Consider the following 14,503-nt stretch of genomic DNA (forward strand, 5'->3'; position numbering starts at 1 on the left):
AGGATCTGAACCCTGGTAATGGAGCATCAAAGGTGAAACACTGTTTTTCTTGGAAACACACTGTCAAGCGGGAAGCAGGCATGGGATTGAAGGTGATGCGCTGAGAGTTAGAAGACTGCACAGCAGATGCTTGGCTGACTGAACTCAAAGAAATCAGCTCAAAATATCTCCACAAGTGAATCTGAGACCAAGATCTGAGCTGCCAAATCTGAGCTAGCAGAGGCAGCGGAAAAAGAGGGATAGGGCTACGGATGATGGCTCTCGCAGAACTCAGGGATTTAGAGTGCGTTGTGGGATTTGGTGGGTACTTTCAATAGAGCAAATATTACTGTGAACTCAGTGAGACAGAAACCGCACTGGCATGTGAGGTTGAGATTATAGATATGTCCTATGGCCACATCCACTGCATCAGCAGGACCAGGGTCCAATTTGACATTTTGAGAATACAGCATGTGTGGGGCTCAATCAGAGGTATCATGCATCTAGACTGAGTGTTCCAGGGGTCGTTGGGTTTGAAATCAGTATTAAACATTTAGGATCTGCTACATTCATAACCTGGATTGGGATTACACTCAGGTTTGATGCAGAGGATGCAGAACAGCTCTGTGTTGCCTTCGTAAACCCATGACTCAAGCATGAGAGAACTAGGAAGAGTGGTCAAAGTCCACAGCATGAGAAGATGAAGCATTTCTTACAGCATTATCACCCAAATGCTGATGCTACATTTTGGACGGCACTGACAGTGTACTGCACCGAGGACACATAGGGCGGTCTGCGGGATCATCCCAGCAGTCCCTGAAGTATGACATCCATACATATACTTCCACTGGTGTTTCTGTAGACAGAGAAGCTCTGGGAAGAACTGGTAACATTGGGACATTCCCATGGCAGTAGAAAGTACAAGCGCACTCTATGTTGGCTGTTTTGGAGACACTTCAAAATGACATACAGAAGAATGCAGAGCTGAAACCCTATAGAAGCTTCATTCCCACTAGAGGAAGTGCCCTGTGCCCTTTCAGAATGTGAGATTAGTGTAATAAATATGAGGTTCTACTAACTGAAACAGTATAGTGTGTTCATCACAACAAAGGCAACACCAGGATGTAGAAATATGCCAGACAACACACACAGGACCAGAGCATGGCATCAAGGTCTAGGGAAAATTGTACTCACAGAAATACCATGGAATTGCGTACATCAAAGAGTCTAAAGTTTGCACTTAACCAAGCCCTATAAATCTATATTAGATACATGATAGTACTTGAACTGTAGAGTAAAACAAGTATAGTAAAAGAAACAGGATGTACCATTTTCAGTTCCAAAGAGATTGAAGGCAAAAATAATAAGCTTTCAAACAACTAGATGGCAAAACGTTACCAGAGCAAGCTCTGAAAATAGATGTGAGGAAAACACTGATGAACTACAGGGCCTCAGAATCACAAAAGGCAAAATACCAGAAAAGGGGAAGAGAAAGTCTAAAGAATAACCAATAAAATCAGAAAAGTCAATGGATGCGATAAAAACTGGGCTAAGGTCAATCCTAAGCAGACTACATAATGCAGAGGGACTCCTGAATGACTGCGAGGACAGGGGAACAGAAATCTCTCGATCAGAAAATGGCACAGAAAAGCAAGTGCCATCCAATGCTAACATCACTGTTGAATCATGGGTTAAGAGTAAGCAGGTAACAATAGGACTCATAGGATTCCCAAATGGAAAAGCAAGTGATAAAATAAAAAATTCTGAAAAGGAATTTGTAGAAAAATCAGAATGAAATTTGCTGAAATCCAAGAAAGTATCATCTATACCAATTCAGGAAGTACACAACGTCCAAAATAGGTGGAATCCCAATAGACCAACCAGCAGCTGTAGAATTCAAATAAACAAAGTTCATGATCATCCCAGTGATGTAAAATGCACCTCGAGGAAAGCAACTTAGTCACAATGGAACCTCCAGAGGGGTTTCAGCTGTTATCACGGCAGAAATTTTGCAGCACTGGGAGGAGTGCAAGGAAATAGACCATATCCTGAATGAGAAAAAGCTGCAATCTAGGGTAGCCTATGTCAAATGACCGCCGTTTATAACAATGGCATAGCTAGGGAATTTCACTGATCGTGAAACCTTAAAAGAATTCAGCAGTTTGAGACTGATCCTAAAACAAAAATTGAGATTCCTACCCTGAGTAGAAAAGAAGCAAGAAGAAACTGATATAACAAGACCATTATTGTAAATGCAAGGAGAGTCTGATTTGCAAAGAAGTAACAAGAATAAGGCAAGGAGGACATCAAAATCTTAAAGATGGGAGAGGATAGCATGAAATCATAGATGATTTTAAGCACTATCTTCAGTGAATCAGCTTACATGACTGTCTGAAGCAAAAGGAGAGATGCATGGCATAATGTGTTTGCAATACAATCAGACAAACAAACAAACACCAAAAGGTTACAGTTGGCTGACATATACAATACAAACATGTTTATTCAAAATCAAATGATCAAATTGATGACAAGGATCATTCAACACGCATCGACCCAGTATTGCGGCTAGCATGTACTCAACAAACTTGTATTAAGAAAACAGATGCGTGCATTAATATTCATAGATACTGATCCACAAGTGCATATTGTGAGCCTACCCAAATCACGGTTTTGAAAAAGAGTGAGTCATAGAACGGGATATAGTCTTACAAGTCTTCCAAAAGGAAGAATGAATGCCATATTCTATGCTTCGTAGGGAAGAAATGGCATAATCTTATAACAAAGAAAAGTAGCTTTGCAAAATTTTACTAAGTGCAAAAGAGACAGACAGGAATGTGCACGTTGGGATTCGTTACATTTCTAGGAATTTCAGCCCCCATGAATCAAATGGATCCATGATCTTAGAGTGTGGGTATTTCAGCAGAAAGGAAAAGACGGATATGTAATCTGGGTGAATGGATATTACACAAACATGAGTTTCCTTGAGTGGGTCTCTGTGTACTGTGAACTGTTAGAAAGTTTAAAGCGGTGTGAATCCATAAACTGAACATGAATAAACATCCCTCCATTTGTACTGTGTATACAGATCTGAACAAAAAGGAAATAGAGAAGAGAAAAAGACCACGGGACCATTCTGGATAGAATCACATTTCCCTTAGGAAACTGTCGTCAAATGCAGCATCACCCCCAAAACTGACTTGATGCATCAACCACTGGGGATAGCAGTTACCGGTTGGATTCCAGGTGGAATGTTGGTGTGTACCACGAGTCTTGTTGCGGCTGGTGGATCCAAGGTGACTGGGCAGAATTCTATGGGTGGATCAGTTTGATTGTGGTTCTGCTGCCCTATGTGGAGATTGGCTTAGGTCTTTTGTTCGGGAAGCTGAGTAAGTTTGAGATACTGCTTCTGCCCAAAGACCTCAGTTCACGGGTCAGTTTCCAGAATCTGAAAGGGCAGACAGTGGAAGATCTACCTGTCATCAGCTTACTGGTGAGGTTCCGAGGTAATTTCAGACTTGCCCATTCCTGTTGACGTCAACTTTATGGGAGACACGAAGAGAAGCTGGCAGAAAAACTGGCTGCATGGATTGAGGAGATGTGCGAACACATTGAACAAAGTTGTTCTGCTACAGTGGAGAATATCGGCATGGAGACATCTCTAGAGCATACCAGGCTCGGAAGACATTCATGAGACCTACTGAAACTCGCTGATACTGGCAGAAACATACGGAGTGTCAACGTGCCCATGAGAAAGTTACTCGATTCACTGCTCCAAGAACGGGTCAAAGATTCCTGACATCTAAAAGAGAAGAGATGGCAGAGATGATAAAAGCGCTCATGTCCTTGGAAGAGGTCGTGAGAATCCACACATCCCAAGGGGCATTTACAAATCATTCAGACCGAAATGCACCAAGCCCAGGTAAGCCTATTAACAGGTTTGTTGTTAGCTATCAATCACATGGTCTTCCCTCCACTCCACTCAGGCATCCATTTCAAAGGATCAGAACCTGAGCTGCAATGAATCCGTTAGGAGGAAAGCAAGCCCCTACTAGAATCAGAGTTCCTATTCCTTCACACACGGTGAACAACAGTGAACACCTTAAAGGTCAAATACTCTCGAGTAAAATAGAGAGGAATTGAATACTTAGCTCACACAAAGAAATGATGACTTTCTCCTAGATTCAGCAAATGCTGGGTTTATGTATACTTTGGGCTGAAAAGAGTGTGGGAAGTGTGGGGAATCTTTGACTGAACGTGACTTTGTATTAGGCCTCAGTTATTCAAGACAGTAAAGGAAAATATTAGAAGTCAGATAGTGAACTGAAATGTAAAATTAGCCAAACACATTAAAGACACAGGTTTTGTGGACCGTCGTTCCCTTCCATCAAGCCCCGGGTTCACTATATCTTGGAGGTACAGACTTTTTTGTGTTAAATTGCTTTACCCAACATGATCGGATGTTTAAGCCTTCCCAGCACTGTTAGAAGAACACATGTTTCTCAATACACTAGCAGAGCTGCAGCAGGTTTCTCAAAGTTAAATGCCTCTAAGTGCTTTTGGAAACAAGCCTAAATGTATATATTCTGTTTAGATTTTCTTGTATATTCCTAGAGAATAATGTTACCCCTTGAAATGCCAACATTGCCTAGTATGTGTCATTGGGAGTAAAGGGCACCACATGCACAAGGGAAACCCAGGTTGGGGGTTAATTCATGGTTCCAATAGTTATTTCATTGTTCCTTTTGTTGTTGGAGGCTTCAAGAGAAAAGTGTTGGCATGTCCCCTTTAAACATTTGGACTGTTATTTTACTTTGAGTCTGTGTGTTTTTTCTTTGGGAGAGGACATAATGTAACAGAAATTGTCAAGTATTGCTTCTAGGTTGATTTTGTAATTTTCAAAAACTAACTTCATTTTCATATAAATCCCACAACACGTAAATCGATACTATTAAGCTTCTTAAAGACTGCAACTGCCATATCATCTATATGTCAAAGATTCGGTCTTTGGACCAACCCTCCGAACATGGCTGTAAAGAAAACGGAGCTAAACTAATATCCAATTTCTGTGAATTATTTGTGGAAAGTTTTGATTTATCGATGCCCAGTAGGCAGAGAACCAGTGCAAACTGCTCTCACTCGCTCTCATACACAAAATTTTGTAAACATCCAATCACACAGCCCTTGGCACAGGACACTTGCGGAATAGTGGTCTGTTACTTACAAAGACAGGATGAGGCCAAAGAAAAAAGGGAAGCAGGAAAAGGCAATGTAGAAAATGGAAACCAGTACAGGGTCTGACCAGTGGTAATGGAGCAACAAAGGTGTAACACTGTTATACTTGGAAGCACACTCTCAAGCGGGCAGCAGGCATGGGATTGAAGGAGATGCACTGAGTGTTAGAAGAGTACACAGCAGATGCGTGGCTGCCAGAAATCAAAAAATCAGCACAAAATATCCCAACAATTGAATCTGAGACCAAGATTCGTGATGCCAAAGTTGAGCTAGCAGAGGCAGCGGAAAAAGAGGGATAGGGCTACGGATGATTGCTCTCACAGAACTCAGGGATTTAGAGTGCAGTGTGGGTTTTGGTGGGTACTTTCAAGAGAGCAAAGATAACTGTGAACTCAGTGAGACAGCAAAAGCACTGACTCGTGAGGTTGAGTTTATTGATATGTCCTATGGCCACATCCACTGCATCTGCAGGACCAGGGTCCAATTTGATATTTTGCCAATAGAGCACATGTGGGGCTCAATCAGAGGAATCATGCATCTGGTCTGAGGGTTCCAGGGGGCGTTGTGTATGAAATCAGTATTAAAAGATTTAGGATCCGCTACTTTCTTAAGCTGGATTGGGATTACATTTTGGTTTGAGGCAGAGGATGCGGAACAGCTCGGTGTTGCCTCAGTGAACCCATGACTCAAGCATGAGAGAACTAAGAAAAGTGGTCAAAGTCCACAGCATGAGAAGATGAAGCATTTCTTACAGCATTATCACCCAAATGCAGATGATACATTTTGGATGGCATTGACAGGGTAGTGAAATGAGGACAAATATGTCCGTCTGCGGGATCATCCCAGCAGGCCCTGAAGTATGACATCCATACATATGCTTCCACTGGTAATTCTGTAGACAGAGAATCTCTGGGAAGAACTGTTAACATTGGGACATTCCCATGGCAGTAGAAATTACAAGTGAACTCTCTTTCGGCAGTTTTATAGACTCTTCAAAATGACATACAGAAGAATGCAGAGCTGATAACATATAGAAGCTACATTTCCACTAGAGGAAGTGCCCTGTGCCCTTTCAGAATTGTGAGATTAGTGTAATAAAAACGAGGTTTAACTAACTGAAACAGTATGGTGTGTTCATCACATCAAAGGCAACACCAGGATTTAGAGATATACCAGACAACACACACAATTACGGGGCATGGCTTCAAGGTCTAGGGAAAATTATCCACACAAAAATACCATGTAATTGCATACACCAAAGAGTCTACAGTTTGCAATTTACCAAGCCCTATAAGTCTATTTTAGATACATGATAGTACTTGAACTGTAGAGTAAAAGAAGTATAGTAAAAGAAACAGGAAGTACCATTTCCAGTTCCAAAGAGATTGAAGGCCCAAAAAATAAGCTTTCAAACAACTAGACGGCAAAACGTTACTAGAGCAAGCTCTGAAAATGGATGTGAGGAAAACACTGGTGAACAACAGTGCCTCAGAATCACAAAAGGCAGAATACCAGAAAAGGGGAAGAGAAAGTCTAAAGTTGAACCCAATAAAATCAGAAAACTCAATGAATGAAATAAAAACTGGGATAAAGTCAATCCTATGCAGACTACATAATGCAGGGGGACTCGAGAATATTTGTGAGGACAGGGGAACAGAAATTCCTCGATCAGAATAAAACACAGAAAAGCAAGTGCAAACCAAAGCTAACATCACTGTTGAATCCTGAGTTAAGAAAAAGCAGGTAAGAATATGACTCATAGGGTTCCCAAATGGAATATCAAGAGATAAAATAATAAAATCTGAAAAGGATTTGTAGAAAAATCAGAATGGAACTTGCTAAAAGCCAAGAAAGTATCATCTATACGAATTCAGGAAGTACACAGCATCCAAAAGAGGTGGAATACCAATAGACCAACAAGCAGCTGTAGAATTCAAGTAAAAAAGTTCATGATCATCACAGTGATGTAAAATGCACCTCGAGGAAACAACTTAGTCACAACAGAACCTCCAGAGGGATTTCAGCTGATATTTCGGCAGCAATTTTGCAGCAAGGGGAGGAGTGCCAGGACATAGACCATCTCCTGAATGAGAAAAAGTTGCAATCTAGGGTAGCCTATGCCAAAAGACCGCCGTTTATTACAACGGCAGAGCTAGGGAAATTCACTGACCGGCAAACCTTAAAAGAATTCAGCATTTAGAGACTGATCCTAAAACAAAAATTGAGAATCCTAACCTGAGTAGAAAAGTAGCAAGATGAAATGGAAATAACAAAACCATTATTGCAAATGCAAGAAGAGCCTGAGTTGCAAGAAGTAAGAAGAAGAAGAAGGCAAGGAGGACATCAAAATCCTAAAGATCTGAGAGGGTAGCAGGAAATCACAGGTGATTTTAAGCACTATCTTAAGTGAATCAGCTTACATGACAGTCTGTCTGAAGCAAAATGAGAGATGCATGGAATAATGTGTTTGCAAAACATACAAACAATCAGACAAACAAACAAACACCAAAAGGCTACAGTTGGCTGACAAATACCAAACAACCATGAATATTCAAAAAAATATACTCAAAGTGATGTCAAGGATCATTCAGCACGCATCGACCCATTATCACGGCTAGCATGTACTCAACAAACTTGTATTCAGGAAACAGATGCGTGCATTAATATTCATAGATACTGATCCAGAAGTGCATATCGTGACCCAACACAAATGACGGTTTTGAATAAGTGTGGGTCATAGAAAGGGATATAGTCTTACAAGTCTTCAAAGTGGATGAATGAATGCCATATACTACGCTTCGTAGGGAAGTAATGGCATAAGCCTTTAACAAAGAGAAGTAGCTCTGCGAAATTGTACTAAGTGCAAAAGAGACAGACAGGAAAGTGAACGTTGGGATTGGTTTCATTTCTTGGAATTTCAGCCCCCATGAAACAAATGGATCCATGTTCTGAGAGTGTGGGTGTTTCAGCAGAAAGCAACACACGGATATGTAATCTGGGTGAATGGATATTACACAAACATGAGTTTCCTTGAGTGGGTCTCTGTGTACTGTGAAATGTTAGAATGTTTAAAGAGGTGTGAATCCATAAACTGAACATGGACACAATTCCCTCCGTTTGTACTGTGTATACAGATCTGAACAAAAGGAAAGAGGGAAGAGAAAAGGACCATGGGACCCTTCTGGATAGAATCACATTTCCCTTAGGAAACTCTCGTCTAATGAAGCATCACATCCAGCACGAATTTGATGAATCAACCTCTGGGGATGGCAGTTACCGGTTGGATTCCAGGTGGAATGTTGGTGTGTACCACGAGGCTTGTTGCGGCTGGTGGATCCAAGGTAACTGGGCAGAATTCTGTGGGTGGATCAGTTTGATGGTGGATCTGCTGCCCTATGTGGAGATTGGCTTAAGTCTTTGTTCGGGAAGCTGAGTAAGTTTGAAATACTGCTGCTGCCCAAAGGCCTGAGTTCACGGGTCAGGTTCCAGAATCTGAAAGGGCAGACAGTGGAAGATCTGCCTGTCATCAGCTTACCTGTGAGGCTCCGAGGTATTTTCAGACTTGCCCAGTCCTGTTGACGTTGACTTTATGGGACACACGAAGAGAAGATGGCAGAAAAACTGGCTGCATTGATTGAGGAGATGTGCGAACACATTGATGAAAGTTGTTCTGCTACAGTGGAGAATATCGGCATGGAGAGATCTCTAGAGAATACCAGAATCGAAAAACTTTCATGAGACCTACTGAACCTCGCTGATACTGGCAGAAACATACGGGGTTTCAACGTGCCCTTGAGAAATTTCCTCGATTCTGTGCTCCAAGAACGGGTCCAAGAATCCTGACGTCTAAAAGAGAAGAGATGGCAGAGATGATAAAAGCGCTAATGTTCTTGGAAGAAGTCGTGAGAATCCACACATCCCAAGGGTCATTTATGAATCATTCAGACCGAAATGCACCAAGCCCAGTTAAGCCTATTCCCAGATTGGTGCCTAGCTATCAATCACATGCTCTTCCCTCCACTCCACTCAGGCATCCATTTCAAAGGATCAGAACCTGAGCTGCAATGAATCCAGTAGGAGAAAGCAAGCCCCTACTAGAATCAGAGTTCCTATTCCTTCACACACGGTGAAAAACAGTGAAATCCTTAAATGTCAAATACTCTCGACTGAAATAGATAGGTATTGAATACTTAGCTCACACAAAGAAATGATGACCTTCCCCTAGATTCAGCAAATGCTGGTTTTATGTATTTATTGGGCTGAAAGGAGTGTGGGAAGTGTGGGGAATCTTTGACTGAACTTGAATATATATTAGGCCTCAGTTTCTCAAGACAGAACAGGAAAATATTAGAAGTCAGATAGTGAACTGAACCTTAAAAGTCGCCGAACATATTAAAGCACAGGTTTTGTGGAACTTCGTTCCCTTCTGTCAAGCCCCGGGTTCACTATATCTTGGAGGTACAGACTTGGTTGTGTTAAAGTGCTTTACCCAACATGATTCAATAATTAAGCCTTCTCAAAACTGATAGAAGAACACCTGGTTCTCAATAGCCTAGCGTAGCTGCAGCAGGTTTCTCATAGTTAAATGCCTCTAGGTGCTTTTGGAATCAAGCCTAAATGTATATATTCTGTTTAAATTTTCTTGTATATTCCTAGAGAATTATGTTACCCCATGAAATGCCAACATTGCCTAGTATGTGTCATTGGGAGTAAAGGGCACCATGTGCACAAGGGAAACACAGGTTGGGCGTTATTTCATTGTTCCAATATGTATTTCATTGTTCCTTTTGTTGTTGGAGGCTTTAAGAGAAAAGACTTGGCATGACCCCTTCAAGGTTTTGGACCTCTATTTTATATTGAGTTTGTCTGTTTTTTCTTTAGAGCTGACAAATGTTACAGAAATTGTCAAGTCTGACTTTTTGTTGATTTGGTAATTTTCAAAAACTAACTTCAATTTCATATAAATCCCACAACACCTAAATCGATACTATTAACATTCTTAAAGACTGCAACTGCCATATGAACCTAATTTCAAAGAAGTGGTCTTGGGAAAAACCTTCCGACCATGGCTGAAAACAAAACGGAGCTAAACTAATATCCAATTTCTGTGAATTATTTGTGGAAATTGTTGATTTATCTATGTCCAGTAGGCAGAGAATCAGTGCAAACTGCTCTCACTCGCTCCCATACTCAAAATTTTGTAAACATCCAATCAAACAGCCCTTGGCACAGGACACTTGCCGAAAAGTGGTCTGTTACATCCAAAGACAGGATGAGGCCTCAGAAAACCTGGAAGCAGTAAAAGGCAAAGTAGAGAATGGAAACCAGTGCAGGGTCTGACCTGTGGTAATGGAGCATCAAAGGTGGAACTCTGTTATCCTTGGAAGCACACTCTCAAGCGGGCAGCAGGCATGGGATTGATGGAGATGCGCTGAGTGTTAGAAGAGTGCACAGCAGATGCTTGGCTGACAGAACTCAAAGAAATCAGCACAAAATATCCCCACAATTTTTTCTGAGACCAAGATCTGAGCTGCCAAATCTGAGCTAGCAGAGGCAGCGGAAAAAGAGGGATAGGGCTACGGATGATGGCTCTCACAGAACTCAGGGATCTAGAGTGCGTTGTGGGTTTTGGTGGGTACTATCAAGAGAGCAAAGATAACTGTGAACTCAGTGAGACAGTAACCGCACTGGCTCGTGAGGTTGAGTTTATCGATATGTCCTATGGCTACATCCACTGCATCTGCAGGACCAGGGTCCAATTTGACATTTTGACAATAGAGCACATGTGGGGCTCAGAGGAATCATGCATCTGGTCTGAGGGTACCAGGGGGCCTTGGGTTTGAAATCAGTATTAAAAGATTTAGGATCCGCTACATTCTTAACCTGGATTGGGATTCCAGTCAGGTTTCAGGCAGAAGATGCAGAACAGCTCTGTGGTTGCCTTCGTGAACTCATGACTCAAGCATGAGAGAACTAGGAAAAGTGGTCAAAGTCCACAGCATGAGAAGATGAAGCATTTCTTACAGCATTATCACCCAAAAACTGATGCTACATTTTGGAGGGCACTGACAGGTTTCTGCACCAAGGACACTTAGGTAGGTTTGCGGGATCATCCCAGCAGGCCCTGAAGTATGACATCCATACATATGCTTCCACTGTTGTTTCTGTAGACAGAGAAGCTCTGGGAAGAACTGGTAACTTTGGGACTTTCCCATGGCAGAAGAAATTACAAGCGAACACTCTGTTGGCTGTTTTGGAGACACTTCAAAAGTGATACAGAAGAATGCAGAGCTGATAACCTATAGAAGCTTCATTTCCACTAGAGGAAGTGCCCTGTGCCCTTTCAGAATTGTGAGATTAGTGTAATAAAAACGAGGTTTTACTAACTGAAACAGTATGATGTGTTCATCACATCAAAGGCAAAACCAGGATTTAGAGATATACCAGATAACACACACAGGTACGGGGCATGGCATCAAGGTCTAGGGAAATTTGTCCTCACAGAACTAACTTGGAATGGCGTACACCAAAGAGTCTAAAGTTTGCACTTAACCAAGCCCTAAAATTCTATATTATGTACATGATAGTACCTGACCTGTAGATTAAAAGAAGTATAGTAAAAGAAACAGGAAGTACCATTTCCAATTCCAAAGAGATTGAAGGCCCAAAACATAAGCTTTCAAACAAATAGACGGCAAAACTATAACAGAGCTAGCTCTGAAAATGGAGATGAGGAAAACACTGATGAACCACCATGCCTCAGAATCACAAAAGGCAGAATACCAGAAAAGGGGAAGAGAAACTCTAAAGAAGAACCCATTAGTATCAGAAAACTCAATGGATGAGATAAAAACTTGACTAAAGTCAATCCTAAGCAGACTACTTAATGCATGGGACTCGTGAATGACTGAGAAGACAGGGGAATAGAAATCTCTCGATCAGAAGAAGACACAGAAAAGCAAGTGCATACCAACGCTAACATCACTGTTGAATCATGGGTTAAGAAAAAGCAGGTAAGAATAAGACTCATAGGATTTCCAAATGGAAAAGCAAGAGATAAAATAATAAATTCTGAAAAGGAATTTGTAGAAAAATCAGAATGAAACTTGCTGAAAGCCAGGAAAGTATCATCTATACGAATTCAGGATGTACACATCGTTCAAAAGAGGTGGAATACAAATAGACGAACAAGAAGCTGTAGAATTCAAATAAACAAAATTCATGATCATCCCAGTGAAGTAAAATGCACCTCGAGGAAATGAACTTAGTCAGAACAGAACCTCCAGAGGGGTTTCAGCTGATATCTCGGCAGAAATTTTGAAGCACGGGGAGGAGTGCCAGGACATAGACCATATTTTGAATGAGAAAAAGCTGCAATTTAGGGTAGCCTATGACAAATGACTGCCGTTTATAACAACGGCAGAGCTAGGGAAATTCACTGACCGGCAAACCTTAAAAGAATTCAGCACTTTGAGGCTGATCCTAAAACAAAAATTGAGAATCCTACCCTGAGTAGAAATGTAGCACGATGAAATGGAAATAACAAAACCATTATTGCAAATGCAAGAAGAGCCTGAGTTGCAAAGAAGTAAGAAGAAGAAGGCAAGCAGGACATCAAAATCCTAAAGATGGGAGAGGGTAGCAGGTAATCATAGGTGAATTTAAGCACTATCTTAAGTGAATCAGCTTACATGACTGTCTGTCTGAGGCAAAATGAGAGATGTATGGCCTAATGTGTTTGCAAAACATACAAAATATCAGACAAACAAACAAACACCAAAAGTTTACAGTTGACTTACTTATACCAAACAAACATGAATATTCAAAACAATATACTCAAAGTGATGTCAAGGATCATTCAGCACGCATCGACCCATTATCGCGGCTAGCATGTACTCAAAACACTTGTGTTCAGAAAACAGATGCGTGCATTACTATTCATAGATACTGATCCAGAAGTGCATATCTTGAGCCATCACAAATGACGGTTTTGAATAAGCGTGGGTCATAGAACGGGATATAGTCTTACAAGTTTTCTAACAAGATGAATGAATGCCATATACTATGCTTCGTAGGGAAGAAATGGCATAAGCCTATAACAAAGAAAATTAGCTCTGCGAAATAGTACTAAGTGCAAAAGAGACAGACAGGAAAGTGCACGTTGGGATTGGTTTCATTTCTAGGAATTTCAGCCCCCATGAAAAAAAATGGATCCATGTGCTGAGAGTGTGGGTGTTACAGCAGAAAGCAACAGACGGATATGTAATCTGGGTGAATGGATATTACACAAACATGAGTTTCCTTGAGTGGGTCTCTGTGTACTGTGAACTGTTAGAAAGTTTAAAGAGGTGTGAATACATAAACTGAACATGGACACACTTCCCTCCGTTTGTACTGTGTATAGATATGAAGAAAAGGAAAGAGGGAAGAGAAAAGGACCATGGGACACTTCTGGATAGAATCATATTTCCCTTAGGAAACTCTCGTCTAATGCAGCATCACCTCCAACACGAATTGATTCATCAACCATTGGGGATGGCAGTTACCGATTGGATTCCAGGTGGAATGTTGGTGTGTACCACGAGGCTTGTTGCGGCTGGTGGATCCAAGGTAACTGGGCAGAATTCTGTGGGTGGATCAGTTTGATGGTGGGTCTGCTGCCCTATGTGGAGATTGGCTTAAGTCTTTTGTTCGGGAAGCTGAGTAAGTTCGAGATACTGCTGCTGCCCAGAGACCTGAGTTCAAGGGTCAGTTTCCAGAATCTGAAAGGGCAGACAGTAGAAGATCTGCCTGTCATCAGCTTACTGGTGAAGCTCCGAGGTATTTTCAGAATTGCCCAGTAGTGTTGATGTCGACTTTATGGGAGACACGAAGCGAAGCTGCCAGAAATCCTGGCTGCATGGATTGAGGAGATGTGCGAACACATTGATGAAACTTGTTCTGCTACAGTGGAGAATATCGGCATGGAGACATCTCTAGAGCATACCAGGCTCGAAAGACATTCATGAGACCTACTGAACCACGGTGATACTGGCAGAAACATACGGAGTTTCAACGTGCCCTTGAGAAAGTTACTCGATTCTCAGCTCCAAGAACTGGTCCACGATTCCTGACGTCTAAAAGAGAAGAGATGGCAGAGATGATAAAAGCGCTCATGGTCTTGGAAGAGGTCGTGAGAATCCACATATCCCAAGGGGCATTTACGAATCATTCAGACCGAAATGCACCAAGCCCCGGTAAGCCTATTCCCACGTTTGTGCCTAGCTATCAATCACATGGTCTTCCCTCCACT

The 14,503-nt window shown here is 41.6% G+C and overlaps 1 long non-coding RNA gene across 1 annotated transcript; it reads right to left on the bottom strand.

The window, feature by feature from the left end:
- Positions 1-2,485: 2,485 nt before the first annotated feature.
- LOC141576120 (uncharacterized) lies at positions 2,486-14,222 on the bottom strand. The gene is made up of 3 exons (XR_012504352.1): positions 13,758-14,222; positions 8,747-9,057; positions 2,486-3,778 (listed from the first exon to the last, which is right to left on the bottom strand). It is a non-coding gene; the product is annotated as an uncharacterized LOC141576120 (long non-coding RNA).
- Between the last annotated feature and the right edge of the window lie 281 nt (positions 14,223-14,503).

This window comes from Camelus bactrianus, chromosome 36 (assembly GCF_048773025.1).
Source record: "Camelus bactrianus isolate YW-2024 breed Bactrian camel chromosome 36, ASM4877302v1, whole genome shotgun sequence".
Lineage (NCBI taxonomy): Eukaryota > Metazoa > Chordata > Mammalia > Artiodactyla > Camelidae > Camelus > Camelus bactrianus.